General features: G+C 50.9%; 1 non-coding gene across 1 annotated transcript; it reads right to left on the bottom strand.

Annotated features, from left to right (window-relative positions):
- Window positions 1-207: 207 nt before the first annotated feature.
- On the bottom strand, window positions 208-290 carry trnal-uaa (transfer RNA leucine (anticodon UAA)). The gene has a single exon. It is a non-coding gene; the product is annotated as a tRNA-Leu (tRNA).
- Between the last annotated feature and the right edge of the window lie 8112 nt (window positions 291-8402).

Raw genomic sequence — 8402 nt, 5'->3', positions numbered from 1 at the left:
TGAGAAGGTCATTGTCAGGGTACAGAGGAGATTAAGTTAAAAATTTACCAGTTTATAAGCAAGCGCAGAGCCAAGGAACGGTGCTGGGGCAGATCAAATAATAGGAAGCTGTGATCAGTTGGAAGGCAAGAGTGATTAAATGACAGAAGAGATGATGGTGCAAGGCAAAAGTCAGGGAAAGAATAAGTAACATTTTATAAGCACAGATACCAGGAGTGGGGTTTGAACGCACGCAGACACATGTCTATTGGATCTTAAGTCCAACGCCTGAAACACTCGGCCATCCTGGTACATTAACCCACCACTGAAAATGAAATTTAATGTGATCCGGGTGCCATCTGGCCTTTTCCAATATCAAGTTATGACTCCTCTCCCATGCTAAATTGGACTCTTCATTATTTATGAACCTCAATCGGATCACCCCTCAGTCTAGGTTTCTCTAAGGTGTAGGGTCCCAACTCTTTTAGTCTAACTTGATAACCAAGATGTCTTATACTGGGAATTCGTCGAATGTCTCTCCTCTGTACCCTTTCCAAAGCCTCAATATCACCCATCATGTGAGGAGACCAAGACTGGATACAATATTCCAAGTGAATCCTGACCAAGGTTTCATAAAAGGACAAATTCGGGACATCTCAGATACTGAAGGAGTCCGTGTCCAGAAGCAGCAAGACCTGGACAACATTCAGACTTGGGCTGCTAAGTGGCAAGTAACATTCACACCACATAAGTACCAGGCAATGACCATCTCCAACAAGAGAGAATGTAACCATCTCCCTTTGACGATCAACAGCATTACCATCGCTGAATCCCCCCACCATCAACATCCTGGGGGTTACCATTGACAAAAGCTTAACTGGACCATTCATATACATACTCTGGCTACAAGAGTAAATCAGATAGTGGGAATTCTGTGATGAGTAACTCAGCTCAAGGCACGTGGTGAAATGCTCTTTCGGAGAGCTGGAGAAATGGACTGGTCAGGTGGGCAGAAAAGTGGCAAATGGAACTCAACTTGGAGAAGTGTGAGGTGATGCCTTTGGTGAGGTCAAACACAGCAAAGGAATACACAATTAATGGGTGAATGCTGAGAGGTGTAGAGGAAGTGAGGGACCTTGAAGTGAATGTCCACAAATCCCTGAAAGTAGCAGGACAGGTTGATAAGTTGGTTGAGAAGGCTTATGGAATCCTTTCCTTTATTAGCCGAAGTATAGAATATAAGAGCAGGGAGGTTATGCTGGAATTGTATCAATCATTAGTTAGGCCACAACTTGAGTTCTGTGTGCAGTTCTGGTCACCTCATTCCAGAAAGGATGTAATTGCACTAGAGAGGTTACAGAGGAGATTTACGAGGATGTTGCCAGGACTGGAAAAATGCAGCTATGAGGAAAGATTGGATAGACTGGGGTTGTTCTCCTTGGAATAGGAGAGGCTGAGGGGAGATTTGATTGAAATGTACAAAATTGTGAGGGGTCTGGATAGAATGGATGGGAAGGGTCTATTTACCTTAGTAGGGAGGTCAGTGACTAGGGGGCATAGATTTAAAGTGATGTGTTGAACAATTAGAGGGGAGATGAGGAAAGGTTTTTTCACCCAGAGGGCTGTGGGAGTCTGGAACTCACTGCCTGTAAGGGTAGCTGAGGCAGAAACCCTCAACTCATTTAAAATGAGTCTGGATGTGCACCTCAAGTACCTGAACCTGCAGGGCTACGGTCCAAATGCTGGACAATGGGATTCAGCTGGGTGGCTCGTTTTTTGGCCTGCCTGTGCTGTAAACTTTCTATGTTCTATGATTCTATGCAGACACAATGGGCCAAATGGCCTCCTTCTGCACTTCAATAATTTTGTGATTTTTGACTCTCCAAAACTTGTCAACCATCTACAAGGCACAAACCAGGATGAGTGCAGCACCAACAATACTCTAGAAACTCGACACTGTTCAGGACAAAGCAGCCACCTTGATTGTCACCCCATTCACCACCTTAAACATTCACTCCCTTCATCACTGACACACAGTGGCAGTAGTGTGTACCATCTACCAGATGCACTGCTGCAACTCACCAAGGCTCCGCAGACAGCACCTTCCAAACCGAAGACCTCCACCACCTTGAAGGACAAGGGCTGCAGATGCATGGAAACACCACCATGTGCAAGCTCCCCTCCAAGTCACACACCATCTGATCTGCAAATATATCGCTGTTCATTCACTGATGTTATGTCAAAATCCTGGATCTCCCTTCCTAACAGCACTGTGGGTGTACCTACACCACATGGAGTGCAGCAATTCATGATGGGAGCTCACCGCCACCTTGTCAAGGACAATTAGGGATGGGGAACAAATTCTGGCCTTGCCAGTGTCGCTCACATCCCATGAAAGAATATGCCTCATTTTATACTCAATTGTCCTCTGAATGCAGTCCAATCCTCTATTTGCTCCAGCTATCACTTCACAGCATTGCTGCTGTAACTTTAGAGATCTGTGCACGAGAACATCCAGATCTCTGCTCAAAATTATTTTCTTTTTTCCACCTACTTTAATGATTTTCCCTGAAGGGTGTATGAATGTTGAGCATTCGCCCAGTCCACATGAATAACACTGCACTTACCCAAATTAAACATCATTTACCAGTCATGAACCCAATCTCCCAACACATTAAGATCAGCCTGAAACAGTCGAGCATCGTCTACAGTCTAAACACTCGCACAGATCTTCAAATCATCTGTAAATTTACAGATGGTGCGCCCTACACCTACATCCAGATCATTAATAAAAATAGTAAAGAGCAACAGACCCAACACCGATCCCTGTGGGACACCACTGGTAAGTGGTCTCCAAACAGATCCAGATCCATCTGTAACTACTTTCTGCCTACATCTGCCAGTCAGTTCCCAATCCAGATCAATATATTACCACTGATACCAGGGACTTTAATCTTATAGAGAAGCGTCTTGTGTGGAACCTTATCAAAATCTTTTGGCTGAGATCTGCTAATTGAACACAGGCCGGGGATGAGGCCTAGGCCTGTCCTGCTTTGTGTGTGGGTCTCAGGACCACACAAGGTGAGATCAGCTCACTGAGCACAGGCCCATCCTGCTCTATATGGTGCTCAGTACCTCACCAAATGAGAATAACTAACACAAGACAGGCCATGGAGTCTCGGCCCATCCTTCCCCGATTGCGGTTCAGTGCCCACCAGGTCAGATCAGCTAATTCAGCACAGGCCGGAGATGGAAGCTGGACCTTTCCTGCTCTTGGGACTCCGTACCATACCAGGTGCGATGAAGTAAAATACCACAGGCCGGGGATGGAGCCTGAGATTTCCCTGTTCTGTGTGGGGCTCTGTGCAACAACGTGTGAGAAGAACTATCATCCCTCAGGCTGAGGAAGGAGCCTGGGCCCATTCTGTTCTGTGTGGCTCCTACCACACTGAGTGGGATCAGTTAACTCAACACAGGCCATGAATACAACCAGGCCCTTTCCTGCTCCGTGTGGCTCAGTATCACACCAGGTGGCATCAGCTAACACAGCAAAGGCTGGGGCTGGAGCCTGGGCCAGTCCTGCTCTGTGGGCTCAGTAACAATCCGTAAGATGAACTTTTTTCAAAAGACTTCAGTGTATTTATCTCTGTCCAACACTGTGAGGCAGCTTTCTGTGTTTATAAAGAGTGTAATTTATTGACTGGTCTCTTGGATCAACCAGGGTAACAGACAGAGGTCTGTGTGCAGAGGGTTTGGGGGTGAGCTCTGATTCCTAACCCTTTCTGGACTGTGAGGAATAAAGAATGAATGAGAGAGAGAGAATGTGGGAGAAGGGATGATGGAAGAATTTGCCCGTGAACCTGATTAAAAGTGTCTCAAACGCAAGATAATATTAAGATATCGAGCAGAACATTAACATAATCTGAGTTCCGCGATCTGGTCGGGTCCCATTCCCCTGAAGTGAGGAATGAACGGGTGGGGAAATTCCACCTGGAGTTATATTTGTCTCCAATGAAGATGAGTTCACAGTGAGGATGGAATAGCTCAGTTGGGAGAACACTAGATTGAAGAACCAGGATACAATCCCTGGTTTCATCAGTTTTAATTTGGTGTCTCCATCAGTTTAAGTAGAGAGAATCAGAGGGGAGATTTTCCACTCTTGACCCCATGGGCTGAATTTTAAACTAACGGTGCGGCTCTCGGCAGAGGCACCGGAAGCGGGTGTCATCACCACACGAGTGAAATGTGGCCGGCCGACCCCGATCACGGAGCAGCCGACCAATTAATGAAGGGGAGGCGTGGGGCCCATGTAAACAAGGACCAGAGGTAGGGAACGAGGCACCGATGGCACCGACATCTGACACAACGGCAGGTGCTGGCACCATATTGAAAGGACTGCCAGACCTGCATTCACTGCTGCCTGGCTTAAAGGAGTGTCTTCCTGAGAGCCCTCTACTGCCCCAGGACCTGTTCTGCTGCCTCTGCTGTCCCAGGATCCGTTCTGCTGCATCTGCTGCCCCAGGACCTGTTCTGCTGCCTCTGCTGCCCAGTACCCGTTGTGCTGTCACTGATGCCCCAGGACCCGTTCTGCTGTCTCTGCTGCCTGATAGGTAAGGAGCTGAATGTGAGCGTGCAGTGACCATGGTCCAATGGTTTGGTGATGCCTTCCTGCAGGTTCGCCTCCAGGTGACAACAGATAGGTGGAAGATCCTCTTCCCCAGGGATGGGAGGTGGAGACCTGTCCACCTGACCAAGCAAAGCTGCTTTGAGATAGTAGGTGAAGTCAGCAGCCGTGGGGTCACCCCCAAGACATGGATCCAGTGCAAGAAGTGGGTCAATGACCGGATCCGGGCTGCTCAGGCGCAAACTCAAAACACTTTGGACCCTTTGGACATTGCGCATGGCAGAGTGAGAGGGAGTGTTTGGTGGAAAGGGAGTGACCAACCAGTCATGTGTATTGGGGAAGGGCAGCAGGACACGCTGCCTGAGGCTTGGCTGCATCTCGGTGGGAGGTGCACGTCAGTCATTGTCTAAACTCACACAGCCCCTCGAGAGGGGCCACATGCAGGAGGAATATGTGAGTCCACATCAAGGACTGCTGGATTATCACCATCAGAGATGTTGGGCTTGTCCCCGCTGGGAGACGAACTTTGTTGATCATAGTGGCTGCAATAGAAGACAGCCCACAATCGGAAAGAGCGTGTCAAGACTGGCAGTGGATGCCTTATCTCCATGTCCTCATCCCGATGGAGGAGGAGGCCATGGAACAGGCCGGGCAGCAAAGCAGCTGCTCCATAGCTGATGGAGAGACAGGGACACCTACCTAAGAGAGTGAGTGAACATTTCCTGGGGCACAAGGGTGCATCTGCTGCAAAGGAGCCACACTGCTCATCTGTTCACCACTGCATCAATGGAGCTGCACAGTAGGGGTGGTTGGAATGTCACGATGGGCAGACTCTAACCCTTCAATTTCCCTGTTTTCACATGCAGGCTAGGATGAACGACAAGAGCGAAGAGCTGGAGAGACTGGGGGACAGCCAGACACCTCTGAGGAGGAGGAGGGAGCCTCAGAGGGTGCAGCGTCACATCATTCCCCTGCACCCTCCACCAGCACAGAAATCCTCACTCGGTGGGTATCCACTCGCTGTTAGATTTGGGCACACAAGCTGGTGAGCACGTCACAGACAGGCCCGGGCAGCTGACGGAGGCTGTGACAGCCGAGGCCACTGGCAGTTGGAAGTCTGTGGGAGGCCAGGCCCATGCTGAGTCCCAGGCTGATGACGTGCCTCTGGTGTCACCAGCAACACGGGAAATGCTGCAGCTGCAGCAAGAGGTCAGGCAACATCTGGCAGAGTTGCCGGAGGTTATATGTACCCAAGTTCGGATGATGGAGGAGTCCATCCAGGCCTTGTATGCTGCACTGTCTCTGATGGGGGTGTGTCTGGCTTCCTTCCTTGAGAGATTGGTGACTTTGATGGAGAGCCAGATCCAGCCGACCAATCAGTGGCTGCCGGAGATGTGTGCAGACCTGCTCTCCATCGCTTTGTCCATGAGCTCCATCCAGCGGTGACAAGGCGAGAGGGGGGACGAGACACCTGAACTCTTCACCAGGTCCACATCCCTCTCAGGTCAGCAGCGAGGTACAAGTGTGTCTTATAAGGGGGAGGAGCAGCTGGCTGCTACATCTGGGGTCTCCTCTCAGGGTGCTCCTCGTGTGGACAGTAGCTCCAAAGCCCCTCTGCGAGTGACACAAGTGATGCCAGTGCCTGCCTCCATCACCCTCGATGACAGAGGGGGGGTCCCTGTACCTGTGCAGGAGGCCCTCAGTGTGCCGGGGCCCTCCAGGCCTCAGGCAGCAAGAGGACGGCCACCAATGTCATCCCAAGCCATGGGGCAGCAAGGTCAGCAGCCTGTCTCCACCTCAGTTGACAGAGCAGGGGGAGCACCACGTAGGAGCATGCGGAAAAGGTTTCAGAAGAGCACCTAGATTCACTTGGGTTCATGGTGAATGTGCATTCCAGATGGATAGGGTTGCATTTGATGTCACACGGAAGAAAGAAATGATGTTCTCACACTATGTCTCCTTCCTATTGTTGATGCCCTTTGGGACTTCATTTAAACCCTTCCTCCCAAGGGGCTGGAAGTGAGGGACCAAGCCCTGAGTTCACAAAGCTTCGGTCTTGTCACTGTGCGATGTGTACCTGGACGCTGCAGTGCAGAAGGAAGCAGGTGACAACAGGGCTGCTTAAAGCTAAGACTTTATTGCTGTGGTTCCAGAAGGTGGTAAGCCTCAAAGGAAACTTGAATGTATAAGGGTGTCTCATGTCTCCCTTGTGTGTATCTCATTGCCCCTTTCCTGCTGTGCCTGAGGTTCTTCATCAGGCACAGCTTGGGCAGCATCCTCCTCCACATCCTCATCATCAGAGGAGACATCACACTCCACGATATCCTCACTTGTCAACACCTCACCCCTCTGTAATGCCAGATTGTGCTGTGCACAGCAAACCACCACGATATGTGAGACCCTCGCCGGGACATACTGAAGGGCTCCACTGGATCGATCTAGGCACCTGAATCTCATCTTCAGGAGACCAATGGCCTCCTTGATGGTCGCTCGGGTTGACCCGCAGCAGGTGTTGTACCTCTCCTCTGCATCCGTGCGTGGGTTCCTCACAGAGGTCAGTAGTCATGTCCTCAGTGGGTAGCCCTTGTCTCCAAGGATCCATCTCTGAAAGCGGATGGGGCCGCGGAAAGGTTCTGGCACCTGGGAGTGCCTTGGTATGCAGGCGTTGTGGCTGCTTCCCGGGATTTGTGCACACACCTATGGGATCCATTTGCAGTGGTTGCAGACCAATTGCACACTGAGCAAGTGGAAGCCCTTCCTGTTGAAGGCTGCTGGCTGGTCTGAAGGAGCCTTGATGGTCACATGGGGTGACACCCTACACCTGGGGGAATCCAGTGATGGCCCCGAATCCTATAGTCCGCTCAGCTTGACTGTTTGGATCGCTTTGCACATAGTCACCGGCCCTCCTGAACAGGACATTGGTGACCTCCTTGATGCACTGATTCATCAAAGACTGTGAGATTCCACACATATCTCCAGTGGATCCCTGCAATGATCTGCTGGTGCAGAAGTTCAGTGGCACAGTGACCTTCAGTGACACTGGTATCAGGTGCCCACCAAGTCCCATGGGGCACAGCTGCATCATGGCAGAGAGATCAGTGACGACCTCCGTGCAGAGGCGCAGTCTGTGGAGACACTGTCACTCGGACATCTGCAGGTAGTTGAACCTCAGCTGACGTGTTCCTCTGCCTCCTTCTCCAGCCTCCTGTTCGAGGCTGGCCTTCCTGTGGGCCCCCAACCTGCTGTGGTGCCCCTGCTGGTGCCTGCGCCTCCCTCCCTTCCTCTCTACTCCTCCTCCTCCTCAATGTGAGCCTTGAATGAGGCCCATGACAGGTTGCCCCTCCCTGAGTGCAAGGCCTTCACAGTAAACAACACCCAGCCACATTTACCTCACTTGTCACCCTCAATGAGGTGGCACTGCACCAATGGTACCCTGGTGTGGCTCCCCCTGCAGAGCTGGCACATTGGCCCCCACTCCTGACAGTGTTTCCCGATGCCCTTTCCCCCTCCACCCTTACTGCCAAGTTACGCTGCCTCACCCGATTGCTTCCCAGTGAAGCCAACACTCAGGTCCCACCTCCCAGTCACCTCCTTTAACCAGGCGAGGCTCTGAAGCCCCGTGGTTCCCGTGCACTATTAGTTCAATTGGATCCAGTGAATAAAATTGCTGACAATTGGACTCATAAATACTTTAAATGCCTTCTTGCCGAGTGGATGTGCGAAGTCTGCCCTCCATGTCAGCCGCCGACAGAAAAATCCGGTCCGACGTCTTCCATCCCTATTTTATACACCCCCCTCC

This window comes from Heterodontus francisci, unplaced genomic scaffold (assembly GCF_036365525.1).
Source record: "Heterodontus francisci isolate sHetFra1 unplaced genomic scaffold, sHetFra1.hap1 HAP1_SCAFFOLD_51_2, whole genome shotgun sequence".
Classification (NCBI taxonomy): domain Eukaryota; kingdom Metazoa; phylum Chordata; class Chondrichthyes; order Heterodontiformes; family Heterodontidae; genus Heterodontus; species Heterodontus francisci.
Note: the sequence above shows the minus strand (reverse complement) of the source record. Positions and strands in the feature narration are given on the sequence as shown.